The sequence below is a fragment of the Galeopterus variegatus genome, unplaced genomic scaffold (assembly GCF_000696425.1).
Source record: "Galeopterus variegatus unplaced genomic scaffold, G_variegatus-3.0.2 Scaffold226, whole genome shotgun sequence".
Lineage (NCBI taxonomy): Eukaryota > Metazoa > Chordata > Mammalia > Dermoptera > Cynocephalidae > Galeopterus > Galeopterus variegatus.
Window position 1 is genome coordinate 804,205 of NW_007726337.1, and position 18,210 is coordinate 822,414.

Sequence of the window (18,210 nt, forward strand, 5' to 3'; positions counted from 1 at the left end):
GCGCACTATCCAGTGCACCACCGGGCCGGCCCCAGTACATTGCTCATATTTCTAAGAATAGGGCAGAAATTCTCAAGATACAGATTTTCGTAAGTCTTTAGAGAGATACCACTCCAGTGCAAACGTTCATGTAACTCTTTTCCATTTCTAATTTTGTTCTCACTGGAATTTTTGAACCATGGTCAATAAAATGACCTTTCCACATATGTTTAATTTTTGTTATTTCTACGTTTCTTTTGAGGTTCTCTCTGGACAGTGACTATAAATGGAATTCTCAAAGATTTGGTCCTGGATGTTTACAATGTGCCTTTCATGGGACCCTTCTTTATCCTGGCAGATGCCTACATGTCTTACCTGTGAACACGTGTCCCTCTCACAGGAAACATCTTTATACTGGGAGACACCTTGTGGCTCTTGTCTGACCCATGACCAGTTTATTCCTACCAAGATAGCTATTCTCTAGGGAGCCCTGACTGGGAAATAAACTAAGTCCAGGTGTATAGAACAGGTGGGACACAGATGTGTCAATTTAACAAGACATGGGAAAGAGCAGAAGCACTGTGTTACCTGCAGATCCCAGAGAGAAGAGGACAGCACGCCTTGGAGGGCCAATAAGGAGGGAGCCATCCTGGACACACACCCACAGCCAGTGGGGCTAGGGGAGCAAAGAGAGAGACAAAGAATGAGGGACCAGCATCTTGAAGCCTTTATTTGGCTCCAGGGCTTTACTACTCAGGTTTCTCCTGGGGTCTTCTGCATAGTGGGATTACAGGAAGCAAGCAGTGTTTAGAGTCACACTGTGGCTGAGAGGTGGTCATTGAAGGACAAGTGAATAGACCATGTGACATGTGGGGGTCGGTGAGTCAGTCAGGAGTGTATCCAGCTGTCCCATGGGAATGGTCACCAGGAGGGCTTGTGTGAGGAGAAATCGGGATCCACCATATTGAGGAACCGAAAGACGGCAAAGAACTGGAAACCAGTCTTGGATGACTAAACCTTGCTTCCAGTATGAGCAACTTAAACCTGTATTCAAAAGAATGGTGGCAATGTAAAATTATACGAATTCACTTCAACACTTGAAATAGGAACTCCAATAGACCACTAATACCTCTAATATCTTTAATCCCTATAGAAGGTAAATAGTGTTGGTTAACTTATATGAAACTATATTTAAGTAGGTTTCCTCCATAATAGACGAGAATACAGCACATGAATCACCATGATTTACACTGCAAAATGGGCAACCAGAGAAAACAGTGTATTCATTGATCCTAGTTGCACAATTTCACATCTTTCAAAGAGATACATCTTAAAATTGGTACTGTAAAAACACTGTTGTCCAGAGGGCAGTCTTAATGTGACTGCCCTCGTGTGCACACNGTACTGTAAAAACACTGTTGTCCAGAGGGCAGTCTTAATGTGACTGCCCTCGTGTGCACACACATTAACTTGGTGTAAAAATGTTCCATTTTCAGCTTATGGTGATGTCATCACCATGGTGATGTCAAACTTTCACATGGTGTGTCAGTAGATGGGAAATATAATCTCATAGAGAGTAATATAGGAGTCTCGCAAGAAATTTGCATCCACAAAGATTCCAGTACCACAGGTAATGTGGAGAATATCATGCACAAGATGAGCTGAAAATTGCTTTAGAAGAATTTGATCTGAATAAGAGACATTTAAGAATACCTTTGTTAATGTATTTTTCTTTTATTTTCTACGTCATGTAATCACAGGTGTGGTATAAGTCAAATACCCACACTTACGTTCAAAAGAGATATTTTCAATAATTATGAGATAAAAATGCTCAGGGATACAAAATATGTGTTATGTATTTCATTCTTTCATTGTGACATCAAATAATGGTGCATTTTACAAATTATGTAAATGATACATCTTGCAATTACTTGAAAAGAGCTGTCAGTATTTCCAAACACGGACTTAGGGTTTAAAATAGACCTAATGTTAGTCTACACCCTTTGTGTTTTATCAGTTAATTTAATCCTCACAACATCTCAAGAGGTGAGCACTATTACCAGTACTCAATTTGAGCTATATCCTGACAAGAAAGGAACAGATGAACCCTGAGCTTGACTAGTCTTTCTCCAGGTGTTCGCTCACATCAACATGTTAAGTGATCTTTACTGTTATATGGCCACTAGGTTTAAAGGAAGGAAAGAAAGACCACAGTGGGGCATTGGACTTGCAGAGGGAGAGAACATACCTAGGGATNCATCAAATAATGGTGCATTTTACAAATTATGTAAATGATACATCTTGCAATTACTTGAAAAGAGCTGTCAGTATTTCCAAACACGGACTTAGGGTTTAAAATAGACCTAATGTTAGTCTACACGCTTTGTGTTTTATCAGTTAATTTAATCCTCACAACATCTCAAGAGGTGAGCACTATTACCAGTACTCAATTTGAGCTATATCCTGACAAGAAAGGAACAGATGAACCCTGAGCTTGACTAGTCTTTCTCCAGGTGTTCGCTCACATCAACATGTTAAGTGATCTTTACTGTTATATGGCCACTAGGTTTAAAGGAAGGAAAGAAAGACCACAGTGGGGCATTGGACTTGCAGAGGGAGAGAACATACCTAGGGATACAAAGTGGAGTGGGGAAAGGGGGATGGGGAGGGAGGTGAGGGATTATTGGGTGGGAGACATGGGGTATAAGCACAATTTTTGGTAATGGGCATGCTGCCAGTAGGATCTAGCCATCACATCTTAGGCATGAGTAGTGACAATTTGCTCTGTACCCCGTGAATATTAATAACCAATAAAAATAACTAAATAAGTAAAATAAAAAAGAATCCTTTTCCTGCCTCAAGGTCATGAAATTATTTGCCTAATAGTATATGAATAATATATTATTACTATTATTTTTATATTTAGGTCTATGATTGTATTAGTCTCTTTTTGTTGCTTATAACAAAATACCTGAAACGGGGTAACTTATAAAGAAAATGAAATTTATTGATTACAGTATTTCTGTGCAAAGACCATGCTATCTTATAATTGAAAGAGTTCATGTAACACAAGAATTTCCCTCCAGAGCCCCTTCTCTAAACCACTGTGCTATTCTGTAATGAAGACACAGAATATTTTTAATTTGCATGCTTTTAGATTCACTTTTTGTTTTATAAAATTCTGTAAGATTTGAAAAACAGTATCAGGCATCAGCCATTTCAGTATTATAATTTCACTGCCCTAAAGAAATCCCCTGTACTTGACCTATTTAAGGACCTTCCTCGCTCCTGATCTCTAGTAACCTCTAATGTCTTCCCTATCTCTATACTTTTGCCTTTTCCAGGGTGCCATATAAATTGAATTACACAGTATTGTGCTTTTTTTTCAACTTGCTTTCTTATCTTAGCAATATGACTTTTAGATTTGTGACATGTTTCGCTTGGTAGTTTTGCATTTCCCAAAAGTCATTGAGCTTATTAGACAGACTGTAGCTTGTTTGAAATGTCTGTTCAATTAATTTGCTAGTTTTAGTTGAAATATTTGCTTTTTTATTTGTGATTTGTAAGATGTTTTTATGTGTTTGGATAATAGGCTCTTATCAGCTATATAACTTGCAAAGATTTTTCTCCCTTTCCCTTTTATTTTAAAATTTTGGTGATGTACTTTGAATCACAGAAGATTTTAATTCTGATGAAGTTAATTATATCTATTTTTCTTCAGTCACTTGTGCTTTAGGTGTCACATCTTAGAAAATAGTTTTTAACCTAAGGCTACGAAGAGGTGTTCCTATGTTCTCTTCTGTTGGTTTGGCTTATTTAGCTCTTACATTTAGGTAAATGATCAATTTGAATCAATTGTGTGTATGGTATGTGAGAGGAGTCCAACATGAACGTGAATTATCTACTTTTCCCAGCAACATTTGATGAAAATATTTTTCCATATTGAATTGACTTGACAACCTTGTAAAAATCAGTTGACCTTAAATGTAATGGTTAATTTTTATACACTTATTTTCCATTCATTTATATGTATATGCTCATACTAGTGTCACAAGTCTTTTTTTTTTTTTTTTTTTTTTGTCTTTTTTGTGACTGGTAAGGGGATCGCAACCCTTGGCTTGGTGTCCTCCGCACCACGCTCAGCCAGTGAGCGCACCGGCCATCCCCATATAGGATCCGAACCCGTGGCAGGAGCGTCACTGCACTCCCAGCGCCGCACTCTCCCGAGTGCACCACGGGGTCGGCCCAGTATCACAAGTCTTGATCACTGTCTTTTTTTTTTTTTAATGTTATTGTGGTGTAATACACTTACTAAAAAGTACACAAAAAGTAAGCTCAAGTAGTTTCCATAAAGTGAACATGCTCATGTAGCCAAAACCCAGGTCAAAAAGAACACCAGCTGGCCGCTTAGCTTAATTGGTAGGAGTGCAGCCTTATAACACCAAAGTCATGGGATTGAGTCCCCAGTACTAGCCAGCTGCCAAAAAAAAAAAAAGAGAGAACACTATCCACACCCCATAAATCCCCTACCCCCTTCCCAGTCATATCATTCTCTCTCCTCCCCCCAAATCACCTATTCTGACTTATGACATTAGTTTAGTTTTGCCTGTGTGGGGACTTGAATGTGAATGGAATAATAGCACTTGTGTTTGTTTGTGTCTGCCTCTCTCATGCAACATCATGATTTAGGGATTTATCTTTGTTATTTCATGGAATATTTTCCAACCAGCTCTGCCACTGATTATTAAGTTTATCCAGATTTGGAAATCCTTTTTTTAAAAAAATTATTTATTATTTATTTATTTATATATTTTGTTTGTATTATTATTTTAATTTATAATATACAATATAGTTGATTTTCATGTCCCTTTACCAATTCCTCCTTTTCCTCCCTCCCTCTCCCCCCTCCTTTTCCCCTCCCCCGATCAAAGTCATATCTAATCACTTGTCTTAACAAGTTCAAGGAATTGTCGTGATGGTTGTGTCTTCTTTTCCACAGGAAGGGTTTCGGCTGACTTTGTGGATGATCCCTTCTCTCTTGGGGTGATTGGCCCTCGGCCACCATTCCCGAACCTGCTGGAACTGGGTACACTCAGGACTCTCTCTCCTTTTGCTGTTTCAGACCAACGCATCCAACACTGGCTTCAGTTCAGGGTGAGTCAGTGGGTCTGTCCTGCCAACTTCTCTGGTTCCCCTGACTACTCTGTCTATGACTCAGGTCTCTACAAAGCCAAGGCGTCTGACCGAGGGAACTCTTCTCGTGCCCCCCAGCTATTGAAGGATGCTTCATTAGCTGGTCGTTGGCTTTTTTTCTCTCAAAAAGTAGGTGGACAACAGAGAGGATGCTCTTTGTTGGCACACTTCTTCTACCAGTACTGACTGCCCTTTCTCACCCTCTGCATGGGATCCTCATGATCCAAACCTCCACGTTCTATGCCATTGGGCTGTCTCCTGGCCTATTTCTTGGCCTCCAGGGAGACATTGAACCTAAATGTCCCATCCCGTTTTCTACTGTACTCCATGCTGTACGCCTCTGGGCCACTCTATTTCTCTGAGCCATCTCCTGGCCAATTTCTCAGCCTCCAGGGAGACATGAAAACTCAAATGACTCGTTATGGTGGATCCCAGTGGCCACACGCTGGCACTCAATTTCGACACTCACTGAAATGGCAAAAGCTGTAGAGGTTCCTTGTTCAGGCCTTTTCCTATCTCTGAACACATTCTTCTCTCTGTCAAAACTGTTCCTATGTCTCAGATTCTCCTAGTTCATGCTCAACCTCTCCTTCCAGACTTGGATCAATCTTCTGATCCGTCAGCTCTCCACATTTCTCTCTCTTCCCCACACCTGGCCTCCAGACACTCGTCCTCAGCCCAACTCCTACTCTTCTCCCCCTTCATCAGGTAACAACCCTGCCTCAGCTCTGGCTTTTTATAGCCCTTCCGTGAAGTGGCTGGGACAGAAGGAATTGTCTGAGTCCATGTACAGGGAGCAGGTCTGGATGGCAGCCCAGGTACATGCTCAAAATAGTAGGCGGCCTCTGGGAGCCCTTGCTGTTCCTTTCACAGACCCAAATTGGAGCTACCAGGCTGGCCACGGGGATCGAGATCTCTGGGATAACCTGATCACACACCTATTTCACAGCCTCCAAAAGGCTACTCACAAGTCAGTCAATTATGACAAGCTTACAGAGATCCACTGAAAATCCCAATGAGTCCCTAACCCGCCTCAATGAGGCTTTACATGAATACACACGTATAGACCCAAACTCCCCTGTGGGCATGGCCCTCTTACACTCTCATTTCATTACCCAATCAGCCCCTGATATTCGAAAAAAACCTATAAAAGAGATCAGGCCAACTACCAGCTCCGGGCTAATGCCATCCGTGGCTCACATACTCCAAAGCTGGCTGCCTCTAGGGGCAAGCCACCTGGGAACTGCTTCAAATGCAGTCACCCGGGCCACTCAGCATGGGCCTGTCGTAACCTGTCCTCATTGCAAACGGCCAGGTCACTGGGGGATTGACTGTGCCACTTGCCAGAGAGGGAGTGGCCCAGTCCCCAACCTACCGCCATTGGCTTTGCAGCCATCTCTACTGGAGCTTCTTGGCTTTGCCCAGGAGGAGGACTGATGATGCCCAGGGTCTGAGGCCCACACAGAGATCACAACATGTGAGCCCAGGGTAACACCTTGTAGCAGGTAAGCCGATCTCTTTTGTCATTGATACAGGGGCCACTTACTTTAACCTTCCTAAGTATGCAGGACCAACAACCCCATCCTCTATCCCAATAGTAGGGGTCACAGGACCAGAATACCACCCATGGATCACTCAACACCTTTTCTACACCCTGCAACACACCCAATTCACACACAAATTTTTAATAATGCCTCAATGCCCAACCCCCTTACTGGGATGGGACATTCTTTTCAAATTCAAAGCCACTCTTACCCTAAACATTTTAACTCCAGCTACAATACTCCTGTTACAGGCTGCACCCAGACCTAGCCCCTGAGACTTCCACCTTCCCCTCCCCCTCATACGAAGTTAATCCCCAGTATGGGACGCTTCTTCTCCCTCCGTTGCTATGCACCATTCCCCTATTCTTGTTAAACTGCAGAACCCCTCTTTGTTCCCCAATGTCCCACAATACCCCATCGCTAAAAAACACCTAATAGGATTAAAACCCATCATACACAAACTCCTTCTCATCTCTCATGGCCTACCCACTCACCTTTTAATATACCCATCCTTCTGGTTATAAAGTCTAACGGATCATACCATTTAGTACAGGACTGATCCTGACGCCCCTTATTCCCAACTTACTTGGACAGTACTACTTCAGGGGTCTCAGGATAGCCCCCACTTTCTGGCCAGGCCTCAGCTCAAGACTTATCTGAACTTTCCCTAACCTCTAGCACTTTAATATGATACGTGGATGACCTCCTCCTTTGTAGCCCCTCATATGAGGATTCACAGGCCCACACTGCTGCTCTCCTTAATTTCCTGGCCTCCAGGGGATATCAAGTGTCCCCAGCAAGGCCCAAATTTCTTCTCCTTCAGTTGAAGAGTCTAATTTCTGAATTCCCTACTCCTACCACAAAGGGTGAAATCCTTTCTTTCTTGGGACTTGCAGGGTATCTTCGCCTATGGATTCCTCACTTTGGCATGCTAGCAAAGCTAATTTATGGGACAGCCAAAGGGGATCCTGCCATTCTCTTAGATCTCACAAAGCCCATTCATTCTCCCTTCCAGCAATTAAAATCTGCTCCCTCGCAGCCCCAGCTGTATCTCTCTCAAACCTATCTCATCCTTTTATCCTATACATCACCAAAACCCAAAGATTGGCAGTCGGGGTTTTGGGACAAAGGGCAGGAGATATCTTCTCCCTGGGTACAGACCTCTCTAAACAACTAGACAGTACATCTTGAGAATGGGCCCCTGTTTATGGGCCTTGGAAGCAGCCATCCTTTTAGCACAAGAAAGCTCTTTTAAACAACAAACAGTCAAGACCTCCTCAGCCATAAGGCCAAGTCAATTCTCTCTCCTTCCCACCTACAACTTATTCACCTTACTTTTGTTGAAAACTCCCAGTTCTCCTTTAAACCTTGTCCTCCCTTAAAATCCAGCCACTCCCATCCCAATACACTCATGACCCTTAAAACATAATTGCAGGGAGGCTTTAGACCTCTTTCTCAATCCCTTCCCACACATATCCCTGCATCCCATTACAGGGTCCATAGATGGGAGAGCCACTTCCACACCCACCCCCTGGGCAGGTTATGCCATAGTAAATCTAACATAAGCTATTGAAGCTGCACAACTCCCAAAGGAGGCTGGGGTTATACACTGCAGCGGACACCAAACCTCCAGTGACCCCATAGCCCAGGAAAACAAACTGGTGGATCTAACCACAAAACAGGCTGCTCAGTCACCAGGCCCCCACTCTTCCTCTCCTGCTCAGGTCCTTCTCATGGCCCCTATGCCCTTATCCCAACACATATTCCAAGAAATACAACACCTCCAACAGTTGGGGGCACAGAGAAAGGACAACTGGTACACTCTCTCCAGTTGCTATGTCCTCCCTACCACACAAGCTGAGCAAATCCTTTTAGGTTTCCATAATTCAGCTCATATAGGCCATGAACTCCTACTACACCTTCCTTCTGCCCTTACGTTACTCTCCCCACAAAAGGACGCGCTATCTTCTAGCCTTAGTAGATAACTTTTCAGGTTGGATGAGGCTTTTCCCTGCACTTCAGAGGATGCTACAGCCGTCACGCATGCTCTCACCTCAGAAATCATCCCTCATTTTGGCCTCCCCACCAGTCACTCACGCGCCGACGGGCTGCCCCCCGCAAGCGCACAGGTCTCAGCCCTCTGGAACTTATGTATGGCAGACCCTTCACTCTCACACCTCTCCCTTCCAGCTCATCGCCTTTAGGCCAGCATCTCCCTACTATTTCACTCATTAGGTATCTTCTTAGGGAACAGGCCAACCTTCTATTACCTCATCCTTTCCCCACCACACTCTCAGACTGTAAACTGAGCCCAGGACAGCAAGTGTATATTAAGATCCATATCCCAAAGCCCCTCTCACCATTCAGGGAAGGGCCTTATACACTACTTCTCACCACCCCCGTGGCAGTAAAAGTACTAGGAAAGGCCCCCTTCGTATCACTTATCCTTGGTAAAACTAGCACCTGAGACTTTACCCAAAAATCTGCTAACAACAAGCCAGAGGAGTCCCTCTACTCAACCCCCAGTCCCATATCTCCTCATGCTTTGTCCACTTTAGGACCCACAAAACTGAAAATCTCCAGGACCTCTGCTCTTCCCCCAATCCCCCAAAAAGGATGATCTTTGCCTCAGCGTTTTTCCTCTCACTCTTGCAGGCCTGCTTCACGTCCTTCACACCACAGCTACTATTACACTATCTGTTCTAGTACTTGCTACAGGACTTGCCAGTGCTGCGCCAAAACATTGGAACATTATGTGGGAAGATTTCTCCTGGCACTCCTTTACCTCCCTCCTATCTGTAGGATTCCTCTTAGCAATTTCATTGTGGCGATGTCCCCTATAAATTCTTTTGGCTCCCTAACCCTTTGCATCCTTCCCATATTTTTCCTTATATCTCAGTGCTTGCCCTTATCTGGAACATGGAGTTTCCAGGTCTGCAGGGACGATGCAGTCCTCAATGAATTACACTGGTCCCCGAGCGACTCATCTGTCTCCCACTTTACAAGAAACTTTTTGTGGTCACCCCCCCTCCCTGTTGATGCAGCCCACAACGTTTCCACAAAAGTCTCTTCACTTTCCTCTAATCCCACCTCAGTGGGGACTGTCAGCATTATGCGGGACCTGCCCACACTCTGCCTCACTAACACCAGATGCTGCCACTCACTTACCCCCTCCTCATCCATGCCCTAAAACAGGAATATATTTCCTTTATAAAACTGTGTTATCCTGTTGCCTGCCTCCCCCCCCCCACGCCCCACAACATGATTTCTTGCATAATCTTTTGGCTTGTCCCTGACATCACCCTCCAGACAGCTGTAGGGATGGAGACGGGACTGGGACTAACTTCGCCCACTCCCCCGTCCGGAACTGCCCCTGCTTCCATAGGGCACTAATTGTACCTTCTAATTGGGGCAGGGATCCTTTCTGCTACTGGACCTGGCATAGTGAGCCCTGCTACTGCCTCTCAATTCTATCAGAAATTCTCAGGACTAAACATAGATAACATCTCCTCCCTCCAGTGACAGGTCACCTCACTCGTGACAATCACTTTACAGAACCGTCTGGCCCTTTACTTCCTTTAAGCTGAGGAGGAAGGCACCTGCCTCTTCTTGGGGGAGGAATGCTGTTATTATGTAAATGAGTCTGGGGTGATCAAAAACAACTTATACCATTTCACTGAATCCTGGGATACCCTGGCTTATACCCCTGCTAGGACCCCTAACTGTGCCTCATCCTACTTTTTGGCCTCTGTCTCTTTTGCTGTTTCTCTAATTTTTTTGCAGGAACGTGTGCAGTCTTTTGCCAACCAACAGGTCACCAAATTGTTCCTGCGAGGAGCATATCAGCCCCTCAGAATCAGCGACCCTTCCCCAGAGGAATACAGCCTCCCCACATGAAACCAATACCCCGCCACGTAATTGTTTTATTTTTTCCACATCTTCACCCATCTCCAGCAGGAAGTAGCTTCAGAAGAATGAGTCCTCTGCCCCTTTCCCCTTTTTCCTATACTTAAAAGGCAGGAATAATAAATCTGCAACATAACCGTTCCCAGTTCAGACAAGCCCAAGTACAAAATGGCACCGCCCACCTCCTCCCCTCCCCTCACCCCTTCCCTTTACGAGAAGCCTCCTGACTTAAACAGAAACCCCTTTTGCTTCTGCAAGGATGCTGTTCTCCACCCCATACACATTAGCATAGTGACCCTCCTTGATGGTATCAGGCAGCCCTTGGCACACTATATAAGCTGCTGTACCCTATCCAGGGCAGCCCTGGGCTGCCTGCTTCTTTGAGCGCAGCCCAGCAGATTTCTTTCTTTAATAAAGCTTGAACGGTACGAGGCATCTCGGCTCACTTTCTTTCATGCTCCATAACCAAGTCACCATTTTGAGTGTGTGTAGCCACTTCTTCAAAGAGAGGTACCTGTGCCTCACATATGCCAGAAAGCACCATTTTCAGGTAATCTCTGGCAGTGTATCTGAGGGACTTGTTGGAAGACATGAATTCTACACAATGAAAATCAAGACTGAGGAATATCAGTGACAGGAATCAAAAAACCTAAAGACATTTTGGAAAACATTCTGGACTAATCCACACAGTGAAAACAAAGACTGAGGAGTATCAGTGACAGGAATCAAAACCAATATTTCTTCATTCAGGAGAGTGTCTTCCTGGTACAGGGTTTCCTTCTTCAAGTGTTCAAAAGACAAATGTACCTTCAAACCTTTGAGATAACCGTGTGATTATTAAGATTTTTTTCATTCTACAGATTCCATCATGAACTCTTTGGGACCATGAATTCTGTTGACACTCACATCGTGGAATTACGTTATCCAATGTGAAGCCTGAGCGCCATGGGATAGGTGTCATCAAAGCACCAAATGAGCAAGGTAAAAAAAACACGTTAATGAATATGGTGATTCAGGCAAGTCCTGACTTATGCAGACCAGGTAAGGGATCTTTAAAGACCAGGTATTTGGCAGGTGAAGGCGAATCGGTGATACACAAGTGTTGTACACAGGTGGAGAAAGATGAGTAGAAAAAACAATAGAATAAGCTCAATGCAACGTATCACCAACCTTCCATGCAACGTATCACCAACTTTCCAGGCAGTGATCTGAGATGGACACAGGCTGAATGATGACTCTGCCATGAGCTGACTAAACAGAGAATCCCACAGCAGGGAGGACTGTCCACTCCTCCCACACAGCTCCCTGTGTGCACAGCCTGCAGCACTCTGCTGGGCAGCACCAGGGTTGTGTCCAGGAACCATGTGTGCAGAGCCTGCAAAGCCATGGGCTACACTGCACTTCCATGGACACCCACAAAGTCAAGACTTTCTTTGATGGTCAGTAATCATGGAGTATCAGGGTTGTGTCCAGGAGCCATGTATACAGATCCTACAAAGCCATGGGCTACACAGTGCACTTCCATGGACACCCACAAAGTCAAGACTTTCTTTGATGGTCAGTAATCATGGAGTATATTCTCCACGCCATATTCATAGCTTCAGTGAGTAATTGAGTTCCTGTGCCTAAGAGACCCGGAGTGAGAGAAACAGCAGAAGTGGACTACATTTATCATTTCTGAGATCAGCATAGCAGTTATTTAGGTGCTGCTATTTGAGTATTTGTAATTCAAGAATACTTCTCAACTCTCCAGGCTCACACCTCAGTCCTTGAGACATTAAAATTCCACATCTTAATGCATGAAGAGTTATTCCACTCATTTAATTTCAACTGTAGTTACTGTAGTACTTAATTGTGTTGTTAAACTCCTTTTTTTCCTCTTAGTTTCATTACGTACTTTCTAATCTACCATGACAGGTACTGTGAAAATCATCCCTCTCTAAACTATAGATCAAAAGAAAAAAAAATGAAAACAGGCAGAGCAGCATGCTATAAATGAGCCACAGGAAGATCTGGATGAGGAATGCCCTCTTTCAGTGTGGCAAGTTAGGATCAGTGAGCTCTGAGTGCCCAAGTTGAAGAGAGGGCAAGTGGTAGACACAAAACTCCATGAACATGACGTCACAGGCACAGAGGACACAGTGCTGAGCACCAAGTCTACAAGCAGTATCTATAATAGCATAGGCATTATATTTTCCCATAATTTTCTAAACTACCAGATTATACGGGCTGGCCTAGCCACCACAATCTTCAGCAAGATGACACTGCAAACAGATCAAATTCTTGCACCCCATTATGAGTCAAGAACCCAACACCTTGTCTCCATTCTCTTCCCTATAAGAAGTTAGAGTTTAATGGATGTATGTCTCATATATTTGAGGTCATGACTTCACGTTAACTTAATTTAGCCTTCCCGGAGCTTAAAATTGTAAGTGAAATTTCACTCAACATCCTAAATCATTAATTATATGAGTTCTTTCTCATTCAGTGTATTCATGAGAGAACACCAAAACTCATTCCAATAACCAAGTACGCAAAAGTAGAGTTGGCCGTAGTAGCAAGGGGGCATAACAAAAACTTTTATGTAGACTCTACCTCCATGGTGACTAACCATAAAGGGATTTGTGTGAACACCGTCTATGGGATTAAAATGAAGAATGGGAAAGAATAAGAGATACATACAAGTGGTGTAGACTGAGGATTTGAACTTGCAATGATGTGCACAGGGAGCACTTCTCATATTTCTAAAATTAGGGCAGAAATTCTCAAAATCTAGCTTTTTCTAAGTGTTTACAAAGCTACCAGTTCAGTGCAACTTTCAAGTAACGCTTCACAAGTTCTTTTCCCTCCTAAATGGATTTATTGAACCATAATTTATAAAATAATTCTCCACAAATAAAATAGGAATTCTAGTAGTCCACTAATGACTAATATCTCTAATACCTAGGTAGAATGAAATTGGACTTTCTTAATTTTGTGAAAATATATTTAAGCATGTTACCACAATACTATGTCAGAAAACAGCAGATGAGCCACCATGGTTTAACACCTAGAAGTGGCAGCCACAGAGAAAAACAGTATATTACGTGCATCCTACAGTGCACATTTTCACATTTTTCAAATAAAATGCATCTTAAATTTGATAGTGTCAAGACCCTGTTATCCAACAGGCATTCACAATGTGGTTGTACTTATGTACTCACACATGAACTTGTTCTAAACACGTTCCACTGACATCCTTGGGTAATGTCATCAGCATCTGAACTTGCAGAGGGGGTGTCAGAGGTGGACGAGATCATCTCACAGGGAGTAGCAGAGGAATCCAAGAAATACAGCATCACTAATGCTTCTGTCAGCACAGATGACGATAATGTAGGGAAAGTCATGGACAAGATGAGTTGAAAGTGATTCAGAAGTGCTTTATCTGAGTGAGAGAAATTTTAGGAGTACCTTTGTTTATATATTTTGTTTTTTATTTTCCATCTCATATAATCATAGTAGTGATATAAGGTAAATATCCACATGCATATATGTTAGAAATAGTTATTTTTAATAATTATGAGATAAAAATTCTAAGTGATAAGAAGTATTTGTGTCATAGTTTGCCAATGATTTTATTCTTCAGTTGTTACATAAAGTAATGATGTACTTTACAATTAATGCAAATGATCCATTTTGCAGTTGCTTAGGAAAAGCTGGCAGTATTAGCAAGTACTGACTTAGTGTTTAATATAGACCTACTATTAGTCCATAGACTTTATGCATTATTAGTTCATTTAATACTCATAACATCTCAAGAGGTGGGCACTATCACCATCCCATGGTCCAGTTCTGAATCTGAGCTAAAGCCCTGCTAGAAAGGTACAGAAGAACCTTGAGCCTGACTTAGTCTGTCTCCAGAGTCCTTGCTCACATCAACTGAGTTAGAGTATCTTTTCTCCTATATGGTAAATACCTTTGATGTTTAGTTTAAGAATTTTTACCCTGTACCATGATCATAAAATTATGTTCCTAAATTAGGTTATAAATATAAAAAATATACTTCTAGGTATATGATTTGCCTTTTATTGCTTTTGTGTGTAATGTGAGTTTAAAGGTAGATTTATTTCCTGTGATGGCTTTTCAACATCCTGGAATGTTTTTTGAAAGTTCACCTTTTCTTCAATAATCTTTCTTGTGAATACTTTCCATATAAATGCATGTGTCAGTTTCTGAGCTCTCTTTTCCTTTTTTTCATTGATTTATTTCTCTATCTCAGTGCAAATACCACACATTATGAAGAGTTAGTTTAACATAAGAATTTCCCCTCCAAGCCTGTTCTCTTAACCACTGTGCTGTACTGTAATGAGGACAGTGAAGAGGACCTGCATGCCAGCTCAGGGACCTTGGATGCTCCTGCTCATCTCCATTTCTCTGTTGCTCGGACCCCACATTCCACCCTGAGAGCAGGTTTCTATCCCCTCAGTCATTGCAGATGTAAGTGGGATTCATGTAACAGAAAATTCAGAGAGGCAGGATGATATCTTCGTGGAGTCCTCACATGGGAGGCTGAGAGCAGCCTAACAGGAAACTTCAGATATGGGAGTCCACAGCTACTCAGGGAAGGGACCAAAGGCCAGAGGCACAGGTGAGGCAGACGAGGGGGGAGCCAGGTACTGTTTGGGGTATGGGGTTTTCCTTCCTACTTTTGGATATTCCTGTGTCTGCGGAACTATTAAGCTATCAAAATTCATTAGAAAAATAAAATTCTGTTGCTTTAACTTTTACTTTATTTACTCTCTTTCCAATATCATGTATTTTTTTCTACGTACATTGGATTTAATTTGCTCGTCATTTTATAAATTCCAAAGGTGGAAATTTAGACTAGTGATTTTAGATCTTGTCTTTTCTAAGGTATGCATTTAATACTATGCATTTCCCTCTAAGATCTGCTTTCATTGCATCCCACAAAATTTTATGTTATATTTTCATTTTCATTTACTTCAAAACTCTTGTCATTTAGAAGTGTGTTGTTTATTCCTCATGCATTTTGGGATTTTCATGTTATCAATCTAGTTATCCTTTGATTTCTAGTTTAACTTCATTGTGGTCTGAGATGAAACACATTATCATTTTCATTATTTAAAATTTGTTAAGGTATGTTTTATGGCCTGGAATTTGGTCTATCATGGTGAATTTTCCATGTGCGTTTAGAAAGAATGTGTTATCTGTAGTAATGGATGAAGTGGTCTGTAGATGTCAATCACATCCAGTTGACTGATGGTAGATTTTAGTTCAGCTGTGTCCTTACTGATTTCCCTTCTGCTGTGTCTGTTTCTAACAGAGGGTATTAAAATATCCAGCAATAATAGTGGATTCATCTTTTTTTCCTTTTAGTTCTGTTTGTTTCTGTCTTAGTCTGATGCTCTGTTGTTAGGAGCATACACTTTAAGTATTCTTATAACTTGCTGAACAACTGATGACTTTATCTTTATGTAATGCCTGTCTGCATTCCTAATAACTTTAAGTCCACTCTGTCTGAATTTAATATAGCTACTCTTACATGCTTTGATTAGTGTTACCAATATGTATTTTGTTCCATCCATTTATTTTTATTTATATGTGTCTTTATATTTAAAGTAGGATTCTTGTAGACAGTGTATACTTGGGTCTTGTTTTATGATCCACTCTATTTTGATATATTTGGAACGTTGACAGTGAAGTGATTACTGATATAGTTGGGTTAATATTGAGCATATTTATTACTTTGTTTGTTGCCCTTGTTCTTTTTTCCTGTTTTTGTCTCATACTCATCTTCAGACTGTTTTTGATTTTAATTGAGCATTTTATAAGATTTCATTTTCTTTCCTTTCTTAGCATATCAGTTATATTGTTTTTTTACTTTTTTATGGTTTAAGAATTTTTTATATTCTTAATTTATTGTAACAAGGTAACATTTTCTTGAAAATGGTAAGAGCAACAACTGTTTGATTATGTATGCTTATGTATTGTGTTAGTCTGTTTCTGTTGCTTGTAAGAAATACATGGAACTGGGTAATTTATAATGAAAATGAAATTTAATGCTTACAGTTTCAGTGGCTGGAAGCACAAAGTCCAGGAAACACCTCTGGTGAAGACCTCAGTGGTGTTGACAGTGACACAGGAGTCTCACATAGCGAAAAATGGCAGAGCAGAGAGAGACTAACCTCTCATGTGCTCTTCTTTTGAAGCCCTCAGATCCACACTCTAACACCATTATTAATCCATAATGGCATAGATGGTCTATGGCATGGGCCTACAATCTAATCAACTCTTCAATGTCCCACCTTTCATTTACCATAGCAGGATTTCCCACCCTCTTGACCTTTACAGTAGGGATTTAAACTTCTATGAGGTTGGGAGGAGCATTCAATCTACAGCATGTGTATATGCTGTACCTGGGAAGCAATATGGTGTTATGTGAAAAGAGGCTTGGATTCATTTAAAATGCAATATTACAAACTCCAGGGCAGATGTTATACAAAAATCCCTGGATCCTTGCTGGCTATTGACAATAAGCTGAATTAAGCTTCTTGCCAAGTGGGCTTCTTGGACATAACAAAATACTTCATAAAATCCACCAAAGGAGAGAATTTGATAGTAAGAGAGAAATCACAGTCATAATATAATTTGTTGTGTGTTTTAATCATAAATGTGTTTTGCATTTGTCAAGTGCTTATTCTGCATCTTCTGGGATGATCATGTAGTTTTTCTCCATTTTTCCATTAATATAGTGCATCACACTAATTGTGTTTCTATGCTGAACCAAACTTGTATTCCTTAGAAAACTAAGTTTGGTCATAGTATATAATATTTTTATATGTTGCTGATTTGTTCTGCTAGTATTTTCTCCAGGATTTGAGGATTTTTCCTCTGTATTTATAAGGCATATACATCTATAATTTTCCTTTTTTGAGAAGTCTTTATCTAGTTTTGATATCAGAGTAAACTGCCTCATAGAATGCATTGTGACGTGATCTCTTCTCCGCTGTTTTTTGTTTGTTTTTTGAGTGACTTATAATGGATCAATATCAATTTTTTTAAAGGTTTGGAACAGTTCATCAGTGAAGTATTCTTGATCTAGACAGGGACTGGAATCCTAATAACAATCATGTGAAGTTGGAAGGAGAGCCTCCACACCTGAGCCTTCACTTGAGACCTCAGCTGTGGCCATCATCTACATGTGGATTTCTGACCCCAAAAAACTGTGAGTAATGTGTGCATGGATTAGAGCCATTAAGCTATGTGGCAATTTATTATGAAGCAATAAGTAGGTAATATACCAGCAAGTAAATGTAAATCTGCTATCCTGGATTAGATCCTGGAACATAAAAAGATATTATTATAAAACCTAGTAAACTATGCAGAAAGGATATAGTTTAGTTAATAGTTTTGTGCCACTATTAATTTCATAGATTTCATAAATATTCTAAGGTTATATGTTAACTTTCCAGGATATGGAAAGATATATGAAACTCTCTGCATTATCTGCACAACTTCCTGTAAATCTAAAATTATTTCAAAACAAAAATGTTGGGTCGGCCCGGTGGCGCACTGCTACAGTGCGCCG

At 41.4% G+C, this 18,210-nt stretch overlaps 1 long non-coding RNA gene across 1 annotated transcript in view; it reads left to right on the forward strand.

Annotated features, from left to right (window-relative positions):
* Window positions 1–17,841, forward strand: part of LOC103585256 — a 24,288-nt gene extending 6,447 nt beyond the window's left edge. Inside the window, exons 2-3 of the long non-coding RNA XR_550050.1 lie at window positions 11,483–11,603; window positions 17,687–17,841. This is a non-coding gene — a long non-coding RNA (uncharacterized LOC103585256). The remainder of the gene's footprint in view (window positions 1–11,482; window positions 11,604–17,686) is intronic.
* Window positions 17,842–18,210: the final 369 nt, after the last annotated feature.